General features: G+C 36.0%; 1 protein-coding gene across 3 annotated transcripts in view; it reads right to left on the bottom strand.

Annotated features, from left to right (window-relative positions):
* Window positions 1-2,348: 2,348 nt before the first annotated feature.
* LOC145676351 (uncharacterized) overlaps window positions 2,349-19,453 on the bottom strand; it is a 173,871-nt gene continuing 156,766 nt past the window's right edge. For 2 of the 3 annotated variants that reach the window (XR_014129373.1, XM_081747208.1), the window contains exon 2: window positions 2,349-2,719. The gene's annotated coding sequence lies outside the window, so the exon portion shown is untranslated. Of the gene's footprint in view, window positions 2,720-12,047; window positions 12,167-19,453 lie in introns of all 3 variants that reach the window. The other variant, XR_014129375.1, reaches the window with a different exon arrangement.

Below are 19,453 nucleotides of genomic sequence, written 5' to 3'. Positions count from 1 at the left end.
AGTTTTTCGAAAAATACTTTTTCGAAAAATGAATTTTTCGAAAACGAAAAATGAAAAACGAATTTTTTTTCAAAAAACGAAAAACGAATTTTTTTTCGAAAAACGAATTTTTTTTTCGAAAAAGCGAAAAACGAAAAAACAAAAAAACGACATGTGAAATTTCCGGAAATCGAAACACAGATTTTTCGAAAAAGGCCATCCCTAGTTTCTAGCACTTGTTGTTTTTGAGATCTTATTGTCGAACGAATAACCACAAACATAAACTTTTCTTGACCACAAACATATAAACGTAGCATTTTAATACGAGATATTTTAATTTTAAGTCGTATCTAGAGATTTCTTTCTTTCTCTTTGGAGTGAATATTCAACGAAAGGGCTAGGGAGGGTATGGAAAATAGAAAATGGAGTAATCTGGGGAGAAATATCGGATTAAGTTTCATATTATATTCTCCCTGAAATGTAGAATTTACGTAAGAATTTGTGTTCTCAATCGGTTTTAAATGTACGGAAAAGAAAGCGCGTACATGAGTAGGATATTTATATAACCAATAATGAAGCATATGTGGAAGAGTAAAGGTAGTGCTGTTTGAGTAGTAGCGCAAGAAAATGGCGAAGGAACTTTCAACTAATCCAGGAATATGGAGAAGAGGGAGGGGGTAAGACAAAAAGCGAGTAATTGAAATTATGAAGGAGAGCAAATATGAGACATAAATATGAGACATTTTATAAATTTTTGCCGAGAGGGTTTGGTATTTTCCAACAAATATTTTGAATAGTTAATGTATCTTCCAAACCTCTCATACTAACAATATCTTATAGGATGAAGTCAATTACATTCCTCCAGTATCATTAGTTAATAAGTATTATGTGTTCATCTGTGTCTTAATTCATTGAAATTAAAATACAGTAAAACCTGTCTTTAGCGGAATCGAACAGGACTCGCAGAAATTTCCATTAAAGATAAGTTTCCTGTTAACGAAGGTAGACTTATGCAAAAAAAAAAAAAAAGTGCATTCATGTAATGGACATACTAAGATAAAATAAGATACTATATGCATTTTGGTTAATATACAGTATTTATTTCTACTACGAATTAATAAACGCAAAACTTACAATGAACAGAAAAAGTACCATCCATACGTTACCTTAATTTTTCCAATATTCAAGGAGGCAGGGTCGTAAATAAGGACCCCGCAGACCCCGCATTGCAAGGGGTGGGCGAATCAATCACGGGGCCCCAAATCGTGATGTAGGACGTAGAGAAGGGGCCCCATTCCACGTTGTCTGCGGGATGGCCCCCAAGTCCTTAGTTACGCCACTGCAAGGAGGTTTTTTTTTTTTTTTTTTTTAATACACATCGCTGCTTGTCTGCTGAACTCTCCACACAGACTTTAGCCTGAGAAACCAATCTAAGCATATCAGTATCATTTCGAAGTAAGGCAAATGTTGTAGTTCCTTTAAACTTTTGATAGAATCTTTGAGGAATTTGACACAATAACGTCCATTCGTACATTAGCGTGCACTCTTGTTTCAACTCAATGACTTATTTTTCTTTTTCTCCCACCTCCTCTTCTCCTTTCACACTTTTCATATAATTCTCAATTAAAGCAAGTATATCCGTCGTGGCTGTTTCGGTTTCCACATCACTGTTTTGCTAAAAATATATATATGTAACCTCTCATAGGATGTTTAAAACCTTTCTAAAGGCTACACTCCGAAACTTCAAATTTTCCGTGGGGGCCGCGGTGGCTCAGTGGTAGAGCGTTCACCTCTGGTGCTAGGGGTTTCGGGTTCAAATCCTGCTCCCGCCAAGTGAACTTTGTGGTGGACAAACGCCGTGTGCGTGGGTTTTCTCGAGGTTCTCCCGTTTCCTCCCACTCTCTTCTTTCCACCATTTCATTCATTACTCATCATCACCGTCTCCTTTAGCCTAACCGGCATAATCGTGGGACGTAAAACTCAAAAATTTCATTTTAATTTTTTCAATTTTCCGTTAAGAGGGTTTTTTGATTTCCGTTGTCAGCGTTATACAATATCCGTTGAATGAAAGAAATTTTATCACGATCTTCGACAATAAATTCATGGAACCGTGAATTATTTCCGTTTAGTAGAGGGTCCGTAGAAGACAGGTTTTACTGTATTTCTTTATGTGATTATGGTAAATAATAATAATAATAATAATAATAATAATAATAATAATAATAATAATAATAATAATAATAATAATAATAATAATAATAATAATAAAATAATAATAATAATAATAATAATAATAATAATAATAATAATAATAATAATAATAATAATAATAATAATAATAATAATAATAATAATGAAAACTGTTAAGTGATAGGAAGTAATTTAATATAACAGGATCTAGGGACGCTGTCGAGGTAAAACACCCTTGGGACTGATTTGCAAATTTTCTACGAGGTGTGAAGCAGGAACTCTAATCTAACACTCGTACACTTGCGACTGAGACAGTTTCTTCACCATATTACACACTTCTGAAGATTTCCTCAGGTTTCACGTCTTCCTTTAGGAAGAACTTGATAGTGCAGCGCTGCTCTACTGGAACCGCCACTTCCATACTGAGAAGCTTGTTGCTATTGCTCATCGCCGTTCTTTCGTTCTCTGAGACTTCCCGTTGTCGCAGAAATGTGTGAGGACTGCCCTATCACAAGATGGGACATGGACACCAAACTGCGCACAGCAACACCTAAAAAAGAAAAAAAGAAAAGAAATTTCGGTTATAAACTGAACATTCCTCGTAAATTGATAGTTTATTGGATCGAAAGATCCAATATATTTCAATCAAAAATTTTCTTGTACCCTTTATATTTGGAGAACTACATATAGTGTAGCCAAACCCAAACTCACTTAACTCAGTATGATGTGCTTATTCCGTAAAAATCCGAAAACTCGATTTAGGGGCCGTTTAAAAATCTTGTGGCCTCTGATCCGCAAACTTACTATTGGCCAAGATCGTAATCTTTAGATATACTTTTTTTTTTATCGCTCCTAAAATTCTTGACGAAGATTCTAATCTTTTGATCCATTTTTTTAAATCATAACTATTTTATTTAGTTCGCTTTCGTAATAATTTTTTTTAGGGTGGCACAATCTGTAAAACTGGATATCTACCAGTCGAACAGTCTGGATTCCCGCTCCCTATTAGAGCCTGGATTTGTTTTCTCGTTCTAGTCTCATCCACATCCGATTCTAATGGGTACTTGGGGAAAGCGGGGAAGGGGAGGAGGAGACCACATCATATCTCATATGTTTCGATGTCATGGAAGTACGAAGCCTTTACTTTTAGCTACTCGAACCTGACCCAAAAGCAAAAGAGGCGTAGCTTTACCCCTTTCATAGAGAATATTTCTTTTGTTTTTGTTAAAGGAGGTAAAAAAAAAAAAAAAAGAAAATAGAACACATGACAAATGTAACTACAAAGATGGGGAGGGAAGAATAGTCACGTTAGTTCAGTGGTAAAGTTCTTATTTCTAGTACTAAGGGAGCTTCCTAGTTCAATCCTCGATCACGCGAGTTCGCGGCTTAGAACTTCGAGTCCGAGGATCTTCTCGCGTTTCCCCCTTTCCTTCTACATTCTCTTTCCACCAATTCTTTCGTAATCGTTCACTTACATTAATCATTAGGGTGGGCCGAAAAAATGCATTTTTTTTTTTTTAAAAAAAAGTCGTAATCCCGCGGAAAAGTCGCGAATTGGGGAGCTAAAAAGAAATAAAATCAGTTTATATATTTTTAATGACAAAACTAAGTTCTATCAATAAAAAGTCTGTTTATAAATAATACTAATGGTCTAAAATAATTTGTTTTTTAAACATTTAAACTAGTATTCAATAAAGAAAACAAAAATGTATGTAAGTTGTTAGTTATTTTTCCCTTTGAACAGTGATCTATGTTTAATTGTAAACTTTATTTCAAAATTTCATTAATTTTGAAGGCCATGCGCGTCCGGAATATATCGATGGATTTAAATAATATTACAACATTATTTTCTGCGATTCTAATACGTAAGAATTTGAGGTATTACATTCGGGAAGAGATTAATTTAAAAATGTTATTTATTGTAAATACAGTAGACTTCCTAGTATCCGGCTCGCGACTATCCAGCCTTCGTACTATCCGACCTAGTTTTCTTTTATTGTAATTAAATGAGGAAGGCAAAACGTTGCATTGGCAACATTGGCAAGGCATTGTAAGCGGGCGTCTGCTACGATCTTCCTACGTGTCGTGTACAAAATATAAGTTGTAACAGAAAAAGAGCAGCGTAAAGAAATGAGTTCATAGAATTCCAGCCAGTCAGTTTTTCTTTTTTTTTTTATCCGGCCTGCCCTTCCGCCGCATTAGGCCAGGTACTCGGGAGTGTACTGTATGTGTTTTCTTTTCATATTTCGGCAAACTTTAGAGTACATGCGCACTCGGAAGATACAAACTGATTGTATTGCATTTTGAACTCCTTTTTGTCTCCCCAATTCGCAACTTTACCGCGGTAATACGACTTAGAAAAAAAATTGCATTTTTTCGTTCCACCCTATCAATTATCCGTCTCTTTTAGCCTAAAGGGCGTAACCAGCGGGCATTACACTACTACTACTACTACTACTACTACTACTACTACTACTACTAATAATAATAATAATAATAATAATAATAATAATAATAATAATAATAATAATAATAATAATAATAATAATAATAATAATTTCACATGTAACCACAAAGTCGAACTTCTATTCTCTAACATAGTATATGAGTATGTTTATCGTTAACCCATCTCGTTCAGTATGGGTAGGAAAGAGAGAGAGAGAGATGGGTAATTGTATTCTCACTGACTCTACGTTTCTGAATAATGTGTTCGTATAATGTCCCAATTTGTCTTTGGTAAATTCTATTTCTCACTGAAAAAAAGAAAAAGTTTCTGGATTCATGAAAAGTTTCTGGCATAATTACGACAGTAAAAACATATTCTCACCCTCTAATGTGCTCAAGGTCACTGACTGGCTACATTGCATTAATATCTGATACAAAGTATAAATTATGAAGTCGTTAGCAAATTGTAAAAGTGCTGATTTGGCAAACGTGCTTCGAGCTCTTTTCATTTTTCATTTTTATAATTTTATTTCTCGTTTTTCCTCTTCAGTCTTCAGTCTATTTTTGTAAACATGACCTCCCAGTGCAAGTGATAAGATGAAGTGTGCCGTGTGCACCATTTCATGAATTATCCCGTCGATCATCGACCGAATTCTCTTGACAGGACAGAACGAATGAATCAGCCACGCAGAGGTTAGGTCACGTGGGCTTAGAACAAACTTATGATTTCTATACTGAGAGAGTGAAAACACTGACTTTTAGTGTAGAAAATCCGTAGTGTCTAAATTTAGCAGAATTCTATGTCACACACAAGATTTTTTTATACCAGACAAAGTATAGGTTTTTTGCTTAGCAAGGACCAAATTGTACAGCCGCAAATGGACTGAAATGACATGTATCCTTCGTCGCCACGTGCAGAATATAGAAAATCATGGTTATGTATTTCAATAAAAATTATCTGATTGTATAGAGCACTATAAAGTCCAGAAAATCTGCAGACAACACGGACATTTTAGGATTGTTTACAAGGTGCGAATTAGGTGATTTTTTCAGGGGGGACAACATTTTAAAAAACACCTCGTTTGAACCAACTTGCTATAATCGTGCCAACCCTGATGACAACAACGTGAAATTTAACACATTTGTCTTAGATTTAGTTGGAAGTACACCAGTATTATACCATTTTTATCCCAACCTACAACAGCAGGTCACTCTAAAATTTCTTTTTCAAAAAACACACACACACGAAACTCCCAACACACATAACCAAATTACTTTTCAAAATTAACTTTCTATTAACAATTCTCGAACGGATTTGAATTGAAGAATTGAATTGAAGAATTTGAATGATATAAGAAATATAACTGAGGGTAGAGGGGGAAATAACATGCCCCATGGGAATATTTTCTGCCTTCCAGCCACAGATAAAAGCTTTCCAGAGTGGGATTTTCCCCTCTATTCCTGGCCGTAATTCGCACCCTGATTGTTTGTAGTTCTTCTGCCGTGTCAGAAGCAGCCTCACGAAAGCCATCTATAGCCAAAATCTATGGAATTTCCTTCTAAATGTGCTCGATTTTTCTCTCCGTGTACAGTTCAGCTATTCACAATTTCAAGGAGATAATGATATTTTTAATGGATGTTTTTTAAAACATTGTATGGTATTGCTCCTTCTACAAAATAGTGCAAATTCACTTTTGACAACATGTTAAAGAGTGTACTATTTATTGGGTGTAGTAAAGTTGAGGGCTAAAGTTTCTGTTTAAATTATGAACGAAACTTAAACATGAAATCGTTTCCAATGCTTTCAGTCAGGACTTGAACATCAAATAGTGCCCAATGCTTTTAGTATAGTCCCATTTCTCCATTTTCCTGATGCTTTTAGTATAGTTCAATTTCTCCATTGCCTGATGCTTTTATTATAGGTCCATTTCTCCATTGCCTGATGCTTTTAGTAGAATATAGTCTCATTTCTCCATTCCCTAATGCTTTTACTATAGTCCCATTTCTCCATTGCCTGATGCTTTTAGTGGGGTCGTGGTGGCTCAGTGGTAGAGTGTTGAGGTTTCGGGTTCGATCCCAGCCCTCGCCAAGTGAACTTTATAGTGGACTAATACCGTGTGCGTGGGTTTCCTCTGGGTTCTGCCGTTTCCTCCCACTTTCTTCATTCCACCATTTCATTCATTTCTCATAATCACCGTCTCCTTTAGCCTAACCCGCATAACCGTGGGACGTAAAACTCAAAGATTTAATTTCATTTTTTTTTAATGCTTTTAGTATAGTTTCATTTCTCCATTTTACCCAGAGAAAACAATAAAAAACTATTTTATTCTTTTTTTATTGTACTTTTAAAACTTTTGTTAATAAGGTATTAACATTCCTGCTTCCCATACAAAATCTCTTTTTTAATGCATTTTATAAAAGTTTTTTTTTTTAATTACGGTTATTACTGTTCACTTTTTAAGAGAAGTTTAGCGTCTCTTTTTAGCTCCGAGGCTATATGAGACGTGAACCTAGAGTTTTAACATGGAATCCAAACTGCCGTAATGCTGTCAAATTTAAGGACTCTCACACTGGGAATCGAACACAGAACCCCTTTTGAACCATAGGCACCGCACCATACCGACTAGACCAGCGAGAGAGCTTTTTTTGTTGTTGTTGATTTCTAGTCCTTATTCAAATTTTAAAATTGTATTATAGAAGGCAATTGTATCTTTCCTCTTATTACGAGAAGAAAAATTAACCATCTTAATTGGTGAACTCTTGTGAATGCTAAGAAAACTTGATGTGAAGTTAACAGAACGCCTAGCTGTCTGCAACCAGCCAAACTTATATGTATAGTTTAGTTGCAGACATAGCAGGCGCTCATTAATTGTTTATAAATTATTAATTTTAATTAATTTATAGGAAAACGATAATGCAGACCGAAAATTACATGGAAAACTGCTTTCTCATTGGGTTTACGCATCTGTACAAAATTACAAATTCTGGTTACTATAGAAGAAAGTGAAATTTAAATTGCAAAGATTGACACTAACAAAAAGAAAAGTAAGGTAATAAAAGCATTGCAAAAGAAAATATTGTGGTGTTATTGATTTTTTAATTGACTTAACTATTTTTAAATATTAATATAGATACTATTTTGCACCTTTGGTAATGGTACAACATTGCGGACATATTGTGTTCAATATATGTAATGGTATGTTTAAAGAAATATACAATCTGTTTTAGTTGTGATGTACTTGTATAACGGGACTTCTAATTCTCTTTGGAATTTTTCAAAGCAGAAGGATATCGGGAACAAAATATTCAAACACTTATCTACATCGGGGAGCGCAGTAGCTCAGTTGTAAAGCGCATGAAGTTCCTGATTCGATCCCCGAACAAGTAAGTTTGTGGTGGACAACATCGTGTCCGTGGGTTTTCTCCGGGTACTTCCGTTTCCTCCCACCTTCTCCTTCCACCAATTCTTCCATCATCATTCATTTGCTTTAACCATCGTCTCTCTCAGCCTAAAGACATAAACGAGGGACGTTAAACTGAAAGATTTCATTTCATTTTTACTTATCTACCTCATTCAATCTCAATCCGTTCTTTATAACCTCGCGTCATCTCATAATCCCTTAACTTTACCCAACCTGAACTTCAAAACGACTTTGGCACCTTACTTTCCCAATTGGCATTATTGTAAGGTTGAACCTGTTACAACGCAATGTACCCAACCTCTTCAATGCGCCCATCTCGGGTAGAAGAAAATCTTATACTCAAACAAAAAGAGAGAAAAATTGAACAACCAACTCTTTTTTTTTTTTTTTTTTTTTTTTTCAAAATAATAACGGTGCAACGTTTATAACAAATTGAAAATCAAGTTCTACCACTTTTCTGCTTCGGGCTTAGTTTTTGTTCAACGTCAATTATGTTAGCTTGGAAAACTGATCTTCTTGTTTTTGTGCTCACGAATTTCATGAACAAACTGCAATTTAACATGTTTCTTGCGTGTGTGAATACAGAAATTGAGGGAAGTAGAATTTAGCAAGTTATTAAGTGGATCATGACAAACATTTGTAACACGAAAGCAAATAAAAATAACCTCCTGCTTTGATATTTTTCATGATTTTAGTTGTACAGAAGATTGGATTTGCACTCATTTATGTATTTAGATAAATCTATATCCATTGGATCAAAAGCTCGTATTTCATGAATAAAATCAGCAGTTCCTAACCAGTGTTTGTTTCAGAAAAAAGTGTTCCGGGGGGGGGGGGCACACTGAATAGTCGGAGGGGCTTTTCTGGTATTACTATATTATACGTATTATTCTGGTCTCTTCCGGGGGTTACTCTCAGAGCTCCAGGGGGCGCTTCCCCCCTAAAAACATGTCTGGAAGAAACACTGTTCCTAACCATAGGGCGCGGAAGTTTAGCAAAGAATCGTAGATAATAAAAGATCATGTTAAGGCGCCGAGGAGTGCTTAAAATTTGCTTGGGCTCCCCACGATCTGGATATTGTTTGCCTGCAACTTCGCTGGAATATCATCTGACAACGGACCACAAATACCTGAACTGTTTTCTCTAAGTACCCGGCTATTTGAGGCGATCTCAAAGCGTATTTATTGCTCATTCGTACTCTTGGAATACACTGACCATGTATTTAAATGTAGATGGCTAATCATAAACGCGAAAGCAATAAAATCGCTGAGAAAACGTCAGCTCGAGCGTATTTGGTGCGGGTCGGAACAATAGACCGTCTGCTGTTTGAAAGATTTCAAAAGGAAGGAAAAAAAGGAAAGACGTGTTGCCAGGCAAAGGGATTGTAGCAAGAAACAGATGCTTGGAAGATGGTTTGGGCAGAGTATTGGAACTCTGCTATTACACACCTGGACCTGGCAAAAAGACCTGAAAACCCTGACTGGCTCACAGTATGATTTACACATCTGGTGAAAGTAAAATTACTAAATAGCCACTTTGGCCGCGTTCGCTACAGGGGGTAACGCTTTCTCGACTAGCCTAGGACTAAAGTTAAACAGAAACAGAGATGTCATTTGGGGAGTTTGAGAAACACATGGTTTTTAGTAAATTGTATCAATATACTAACGGGTACTCTTGTCTCGGTGGACAATTTTGTCCCCTTTTTCCAGGCAAAACCTGTACAGAAATTAGCGTCACTGGCATAATCTTAATCGAAACTGGAACCCGCGATTACAAACAACAAAGGCAAAGAAATGTATGAATACGAGGTGTGTTCAAAAAGTAAGGAACCTTATTTTTTCCCCGCTTAAACCAATGAAGCGCGGGAGGCTTTCTTCAATGTAGATGTAGAGGGGACACTCATGCGCAGTCGTGTTTTCTTTTTTTCAGCCCAAAGAAAGCGTGAGTCGCTGGCAATCGGCCAACGAGTGAAGACGTGTAGTGAGCGGTCGTTGTATTTCAGTTTTTTGTAAAATGGCAGAAAAACTTGAGCAGCGATATTACATCAAATTTTGTCAAAAGCTTGGCGATACCCAAGCAGAAACCATTCAATCGGATCGGTATACTCAATTTTGAATGAGAATTTGAGCATGAGGAGTGTGTCCGCGAAATCTGACCCAGGCTTTCATCGCCAAACACAACATTTCTGTGTGTCGTCAGGCTCCCTACTCACCCGACATGGCTCCTTGTGACTTTTGGTTATTTCCCAAACTGAAAATGCCAATAAAAGGGATCCGATTTGAGTTAAAAAAAAAAAAACACCAAGACATCATACGGTATGCGACGGCACGGTTGCTCACCATTTCAAAAATTGCGTTCCAGAAGTGTTTGTAACAATGGTGGGAGCGCTGGGAAAAGTGCGTATGTTACCAATGAGACTACTTTGAAGGGGATTAGTGTTCTGGATTTCCAAATCAAGAAATGTATTTTTGGCAACCAAATGTTCGATACATTTTGAACACACCTCGTAGTTTGAAGTTCACATTTTTCTTTTAGCACCAAAGCTGTAAGAAGACATGGACCCAGGGGCGTCATTTAGGGGGCAGGAGGGGGAAATTGCCCCCCAAGAGTTTTAGGAACACATACACTTTAATCGATTGGCTACTATATACTAGTACAAAACGTGAAAATCTTAAGTCATCGGTGCTCTTGTCCCCCTCAAGCGAGGTTTGAAATGACGCCCCTGCATGCACCTACAGCTCAAAGTAGGATCTGAAACACATTACTTTGTCGTGGACAACAACCATTCCGATACTGGTTGACCGGTGATCTGACAGAAACCAATAAGCTGATGGTGCTAGACCAACTCCCGCCAAACTGTAAATTTCAAAACTAAAGGAAATACATAAAGAACTGTTATCAAACAGAGAAAGAAGTAATCAACAGAATAGAAATCGCAAGGAGTATTGAAGGAGATAATATTCACGGATATATTCAATCCATTACGGTATTCAGCTATTACAAAACCCATAAAATGTTGCTGCCAGAACAGAATGCACATTACTTCTTTTTTTTTTTTTTTAAAAAAAAAAACACTATTAAAATGTCAAATAGAAATAAAAAAAAACGCAGAAAAGAAGAAAAATGGTCGTCGCTCTATCAAAATTTTGAAATAACATTATCTTAGTAAACAGGAAATTCCAGCGTGCATTGATTGTTATTTATTAGGAACTGGTAGCAATAACTGTCTTCTATTAGCATACTTGTATGTAACGACTCATGTTCTTAACATAAGAAACTTTAGTTATTTAGATAGCTGCCTCCTACGCTACTGCGAGTTTTGTCACATCTTGAATTTCTAGCTTTTGTCTTTAGAAAAACATTATAAGAGGTACATATTGTATTTGTTTCTTTACACAAAAAGCCTCTGTAGACAATCCTTTCACAATAGACACATATTCTTCTTTCTCCATTGTTTTCCAAAACTCCTACAATGTTTGGAAAGAAAATACATATACAGGAAAGAAAATTCACGAAACAGACAGTGGAAAACCACTGTATAAGAAGGCTTAGAGATATACCAGTTTAGCTTAGTGGCATACACAACGTTGAGGGGATTCGGGATTTAAACCCCTCTTGAAGAAGACATGATGGCAAAGTAAACGTTTACTATACAGTATACAAAAATCATTTATCCTGAAAACAGAGATGGAGTGGGTCAGGAGGTTATGTGTCAAGAGGGTCAAGTAGGTCAAGATTTATGAGTGGGTCGTGGGTCAACAGGATGTGACCTAGTGAGACCCACTACCTAACGTAACCCACTCTGACCCACTCAGTGCATTGTAGACTGCATCTTCTGAACACTGGTGAATTTGTCTACGTTTTACTTTCAAGGCCTCCATTTTATTTCCTTTTTCATTTGTTTCTATTTAATTACCTGAGCTGAGTACATCTAAGTGAAAAAATAAATAAATAAAACAGGCATGTTTGGATATTGATATTTGTAATTACAATAGTAGCAAAAGGACTTACTACCTGGCTTTCGAGACAGTCCAATTTCGCACTCTTTTTTCTTCTTCATTCTTTACGTTGGTCTACTTTACCTTGATTTGAGACTTTCAAATTTCACCCTATTTTCCACTGAAAAGTATCTGTAATTCAAGAAGAAAATAATTATATATGATAATTAAATTAAAATTCATCGTAATATGGCCCGTGACAAACAGTTTACCATTTTATATCGTAAAGGTCAGATCCACCGGTATTGTAACAGAGGTGTACTTGAGGGATTGACCGCAGAAATTCAAAGTCCGATTAGTGATAATTTCACAGTCTTCTTTATTGCAAGTGTAAACTCTTTAGTCAATGGAGAGGAGGGCGTGGATCATAAGTCTGAGTTGAGGACGATGGTTTTTGGTGAATCGTGGGTCAAAATGGGTCATAGTGGGTCGTGGTCAGAGTGAGTCATGGTAGGTGGTTGCTCAGAGTGGGTTATGGTGGATGAGAGTTGCTCATGATTTGTGGTGGGCCAGAGTGGGTCACGGTGGGTGCTGAGTCAGTGGGTCATAGGTCAAGTTTTCATCGACCCACGCTCTCTCTGGCTGAAAAGATATGGGACTGAGGGTTTGAACTCTCTCCTTGACGAAATTATACATACGCCACTGCTATAGCTACAAAAATACCTTAAATACTCGTAACGCGGTTAATTGCCGCGCTATTCAAAACCAGGTTGTTTGAGGTCTATTCATACTGGGTTTAAATTTAATTTCTTTCTCAACACAAACTTAGGACAATAAACCTGTTTATAAATGAAAAATGTATTGATTTTCATAAATTATGGAATACAGAAGACACTTTTAAACATAATTAAAGCTGTACCCCTCCACACCAAAAATACAAATTTTTGTATTTGTTCAATTGTAATTAAAATGAAATCTTTTGGGCTTACGTCCCCCCATTATGCCCTGGACGAGGTTAAAAGAAAAGTATGATTAATGAGAGTGTTTTTTTTTTTTAAAAAAAAAGGAATTGAGGGAATGAATATGTGGGAGATATCATTATGATACAACCAAGTGAAAGCTGGTGCAAAATAGTTTATTCTTGATGCATGTAGAATTCTCACCTACATTATTGACTCCGCAATCGCCCCAGGTCACGCATATCGGTAGAACGAGCCTGGATAAACCTTACGCAACTCACCGTGGAACATACAAAATGGATATTGAGTCAAATTGTAGGGGGAAACCTCTTCGTATCATGAGATAATGTGTACAGCTCACAGATGACGAGAAGAACCCTAGCAGAAGTAGTGTGACGTAGGCATGGGTTCGCCCACTTTTCGCATGGGGATTTCAAATGGCACTAGGGAATAGCACACATATAACTTTACCCGGAGTGGCAGACGACATCTAAGTATAAACCACACCTCAAAAACCGAAAATGGACTTGACCGTGTCGTTGACCTTTCCCCGCTGCCCTGTTTTAGCGTTCTTCTCGTCATCTGTGAGCTGTAGTTAATCTCTTTGGGTTGGACCGGCGTTTCTAAACTTTTTTTTTGTTAAGGAGAATCACTTTTATTAGTCAGAATGTTGGACGGTATTATGACTAATAAAAGTGATCCCCACTTAAAAAAAAAAAAAAAAACTTTGACTAATAATAATTAGTAAAATAATTCTCTTCGAAAACAAATTTATCTCTTTTTAAAAATTATCTCTTGAGCATATGTTGCAAAAATACCAGTACATTATATTTTAAGAGAAATATTACTTAAAATTCACTTAAATTTATTTATTGTATTATATGAGACAGAGACGTGGACATTTAGCAAAAGGAAAATGAAATATTTAAGTTTAATGCTCCCTTTAGGTTAAGTCTCTTCATCCCGACGAAATTAAAATACCGCTAATTTTACAGTAATTATGTTATATCTTCAAATAGATAAAAGATAATCGAAATGTGGAACAAGAGCGCCCTAGACAATATTATTTTACATGAGAAACCGTTATCACGACTCACTTATCTGCTTTCGATTTCGAGCCATTTTGAAAATCGGCATTTATTTTCGCGTTTCTAAACAGCTGAAAACGGAAAGCCACTAGGTGACTGTGATAACGGTACCTCACGCAAAATAATATTGTCTATGGCGCTCTTGTTCCATATTTCAATTATCTTTTATCTATTTGAAGATATCACATAATTACTGTAAAATTAGCGGTATTTTAATTTTGCTGGGATGAGGCCTCTTAATATCTCTCACCGTTTCTGTTCTGATACCTGTCGACAGACAGATCGACGGACGGACATAGCCGTTCTATAAACTTCGGACATTTATGCATATCATAGTTACGAAGTATAATAAGTTGTAATATTAATTAATTAACAAATTCCACCATCCAAAACTAGAACTGGCAATCGCAATGCATTTTAATTTCGCCGGGATGAAGACTCTTAAGATCGAAGGAATCGGTGTCAAATATAAAAATAGGAGGGGAGAAAACAGAACAGGTGACTAGTTTGCAATACATGGATAGTATTATTAGAGATATGGAGTGTGAAGATGAAATAAAAGCAAGAATAGCAATGGCAAAAGAAACCTTTATGAGGAAGAAAGTACTATTTTGTGGGACCTTGAATAAAAGAGTTGGGAAAAAAGACTCATAAATCGCTTCGTGTGGAGTTGTACTGTATGGGTCAGAAACATGGACATTACGCAAAAATAATGAGAAACGACTGGCAGCTTTTGAAATGTGGGTGTGGAGAAGAATGGAGTGAATTAGCTGGGTCAAGCGGAAAATGAATGAGAGGGTGTTAGAAATGGTAGGAGAAAAAAGAACGATGTTAGATATTATTAAGAAGAGGAAGATAAACTTGTTGGGACATTGGATAAGAAGGAACAGTATCATGAGGGACATTTTAGAGGGTAGGATGGTGGGGAAAAAGAGGGACGGAGTGAGGGAGATTGCAATTAATGGAAAATATCAAAACAGAAAAATCGTAAGTGAGAACGAAGAGGTTAGCTGAAGACCGTGGAGCATGGAAACTTCTCAGTTGCGGCAAAATGCCCTACCAACATTGGGAAAATACCTATGATGATGATGATGATGATGATGATGATTACTTTTATTTTCGTATTAAAAAGTACATTTTTAGTCTCTCTTAATAATTGAAAGATATCAGAGAATATTTTATAGAGTAGACAGGGTAATACATTCCGTAAAATGTCACTCCTGCAACAGAAAAGTGAAAGATGCTCGCTTATGTAATTTCCAAGCTAAAAATGAAATGAAATTTTCGAGTTTTACATCACACGTTTATGTTGCTGAGGCTAAAGGAGACGGTGATAATGAGAAATGACTGAAATGGTGGAATGAAGAAAGTGGAAGAAAACAGGAGAACCCCGAGAAAACCCACGCACACGGTGTTTGTCCACCATAAAGTTCACTTGGGGGGGGCTGGGATCGAACCCGGGACCCAAAGCACCAGAGGTGAACGCTCTACCACTTAGCCCTATTTCCAAGCTAAGTTTGACATTCTCAGCTATAATGTAGCTGATACAAAATCCGCTGTAATTTTACTTTTTCTATTTTTCTTTAGACTTATGCTTAATCTAACAAGTAAGAGGATCACAAGTGTAGATCTAGGATCATAATTTGAGATACGATAACCAAGAGCCTTTTTTTTTTTTTTTTTTTTTTTTTAATTATTGGTACTAAACTCCGACGACATCGTGCCATATTTCGGTTCGGTTAGGACTGATCCGTGTTGGTGCTGTTAGAGGCATTGATTGGTACCGTCTGTCTTAAAATTGATTCTAATTTATTCTTAAAGGCTTCGTGGTGAAAATAAAAATGTCGTAGAACGTCTAGGCTTATACTTCTTCTGGATAGTACAACATTGATTTATAAATTGCAAAATTTCGCGACACATCCTTTGAGAATGAGCGACGCAGTAATGTCGCGACATACCGATTGGTTTAAATTCTGGCTTTTTAAAAGGTAAATTATAGACTCTCAGTCAAGCGGCTACAGTATCATCCCTATTTATCGTAGGATCATGGTTCATACCTCGTTTTTTTCGCAATAGAACTACCTTTCAAATAGTATTATTGACATTTCCCTATCATATCGGCGGGAGCTCATGTGATTCGGATTCCACATTAATCAATAGGTCCACGTTACATTAGTCTCGCTGCTGAACGGGACGTAAAACTCAAAATCAATCAATCAATCCCTGAGGCGGGAAATTTTCAGAGAAATCGGGATTTTTCTTTGAATTTTTAAAATTGTGAGCACCTCTGGACCCCCTGTGTTAATGTAGAGATCTGAAAATCAACTGAAAAATACTAATGGATGTACTAAATGTATGTACAAAATTTCAAGCTTCTATCTTGAATAGTAATACAAAGACGGGAAAATATTTTCCAATGATCCCCATAATACCCCCAGATTACCGCAAAATACCCTGATCTCAGGTATAAAATTTTCTGAGACATCGCTATTTATCCTAGGAACATATTTTATACCTCATTCTCTTCAGAATAGAACAGCCTTTGAAACTGTGCCATTCAAATGTCTCTATCATGTATCTGAGGCGGGAAAAATCGCTGAAAAGGGGATTTTTTGGTTAAAATATCCCTTTTCTTTAGTTTTTTTGCCCCTTTGAATCCCCCCTGTGGTAACACAGGACCAGAAAAAAAATCTGAAAATCACTAATCGGTACACTGAATGTTTATGTAAAATTTGAATCTTATAGGTGCAAAAGTAAACCTGCCAAAAAATAATAAAAATAAGCCTAACAAAAAATATTTTTTAAAAAAGATATGACATAATCACTCCCTGTGTCTCCACGCAGAAAGTTGTGAAACCACACGTAACGTGTTCTACAATGCCTCTAAACTTGAAGAAAGAAAAAAGAAAACGAAGTAAAAAGATTTATTGGTTCTTTTTTAATCGAATAATGAAGACACTACTTTAGCACCTAAAAATAGGTCCTAGAACTTAAAAGGGCTAGACTACACTCACAGTTCCTACTTTTCTTTTTCTTATCTTTTTTAAATGTAACAATTTGCCTGGATACACTTAAAATTCGAAAGTGAAGTTCCTATTATTAAAACATGTTATCAATTCCACAGTCCACGTCTTCCTTTTGATGATAACAATTCTATTCTCTTTGCACGGTTATCAGTGGCTTTGTCTACTTTGATTTCCTGTGGAAATCATGCCACTCTGTCGTTGATTGGTCACTTCCTGACCAAAAAAAGAGATAATATTATTTTTCATGTAAAATACACAAACCACAAATGGATAATTCAACAAAACTATTGCATTTCTTCTACGAATTGGTATCGTACGACAAACACAAACTAAGTTTCTGGGAATGTAATGAGCTGGGAATAGGTATAGAGTAACACTAAAGGTGCCCAGTAGTCACTGACCCCATTTTATCAGTTTTTTAAAATATTCCGGAGATCAAAGTACAATAGTAAAATGTATATGTGCAAGCATTGTAAAAGAGAGCAGTTTTTTTTTTTTTTATTCGTAATCTATGATTAGCATTAACACTTTTAGGCCCGTGCGCGTGTTATACATGTGCAAGTAGTATTCTCAAAGCATCTTATTATACTTATTAAACTAACTCACGTATTGATAAAAATGAAGAAATTATTTTTAGAAGATAAAATGAAGAAATTTTTAAGTAACAACTTGAACTAAACGAGAATTTTAGGAATGATAAAAAAAAAGTATCAAAAGATTGCGATCTTGGCCAAGAATTTTAGGAATGTTCAAAAAAAATTAAAAGCATTAAAAGATTGCGATCTTGGTCAAGAATTAGTTTTTTGATTAGCATTTTCAAACGGCTCCTAAATCGAGTTTTCGTTTTTTTTTTTTTTAACAGAAAGTGATAGTTTGGGTTTGGCTACACTGTGTGTAGTTCTCCAGATATAAGGTCCAGAAGAAAATTTTTGATTGAAATATATTGAATCTTCTGATCCAAAAAAAATAACATTTTGACTTCCTTAAAAGAAAAAACACTAAAAATGATTGAGTTCTTTTAGTTATGATGCACTTAAATACGTTCGGATTAAATGTGTTATGAAAAACATTCCCAACATGTTTCGTGTGAAGTGTTGTACTCTATGAGACAGAAATATAGGCATTACACAAAAGCAAATGAAAAAAAAAAAAAAAAAAAAAAAACAAAAACAAAAACTGGTGTCTTTCGAAATGTGAGTGTTGAGTAAAATAGAGAGAATTGGCCGGATTGAAAGGAAGCGAATGACGAACTGTTATGAACAGTATGGGAGAGAAAACAATTTTAGAAGTAATTAGAAAGAAGAAGAGAAGGTGGGTTGGGACATTGGCTGAGAAGGAACTTTATTAGAAAGAACGTTATAAAAAGTACAGTGGTAAGGAAAAGAGGGAGAGACCGACAGAGGCTATGATATCAAAGCAGAAAAGTCCTTAATGCAGACGAAGATATTAGCTTAGGATGTTGATGCATGGAAAGTTCTCATTTTGTGGCAAGTGTTCAGCCACTAATGACAAAATACGTATGATGATTATGATAATTACCCTTCATCAATCTCAGTATTGACCAGCAGGGTTAATTCTTATTTATAAAAATCAGATTATTTTTACTATTATAATTTTACGGAAGTTACTCTGAAATATTAGTTAAATTTCGAAGAATTTGTTCCTTTGCCTTGAGTAATGTTAATCCGAAACCTGAAAGACTACATAAGCAATGTTTCACGGAAGTTGTATAATTTGTAACAAAGTTATGGTTAAGATGCTTACATAAGGTGGGTTGTATTCACCCTTTTCCAATCTTGAACATCTGGTGGACAAACATCGTGTGCGTGGGTTTCCTCGGGATTTTCCCGTTTCCTCCCACTTTCTTCATTTCATTCATTTCTCATCACCATGGGACGTAAATCTCAAAAATTCATTTCATTTCATTTTTTCCAATCCTGAACAATAGACAGTTTCACAAAAATTGGAGAATATTTAAGAAATTTTATTATTTGCTGTATATATTAGTATCTTGACTTACAACAGTATCGTGGAACATGTCATTTTAAAGTGGGAAGGGATAATTTACTCCTCTTGGGAGTAAATTCACCCCTTATTCTGGACGGATTTCAACTCGATGTAGTAGAGACAATTGGAAAGCCCCAAAGAAAATATGCATCATATACCATCAAGATCAAATATACTAACTAACTAACTCTATGGCTTGTGGAACCCGGAGGTTCAATGCCGCGTTCACAAAAGCTGTCTACTTACTTCTATCGTTAGCCAATTGGATCCAGTTTCTATTTTGTATTCCTATCTCTGCGAGATCCATCTTAATATTGTTCTCCCATCTGCACCTAGGTTTTCCTAATGGTCGTTTTCCGATTGGTCTTCCGGTCAAGACTTCGAAAGCGTTTCTACTTT

This window comes from Thermobia domestica, unplaced genomic scaffold (genome assembly GCF_964235325.1).
Source record: "Thermobia domestica unplaced genomic scaffold, izTheDome1.hap1.1 HAP1_SCAFFOLD_112, whole genome shotgun sequence".
Taxonomy (NCBI): domain Eukaryota; kingdom Metazoa; phylum Arthropoda; class Insecta; order Zygentoma; family Lepismatidae; genus Thermobia; species Thermobia domestica.
Note: the sequence above shows the minus strand (reverse complement) of the source record. Positions and strands in the feature narration are given on the sequence as shown.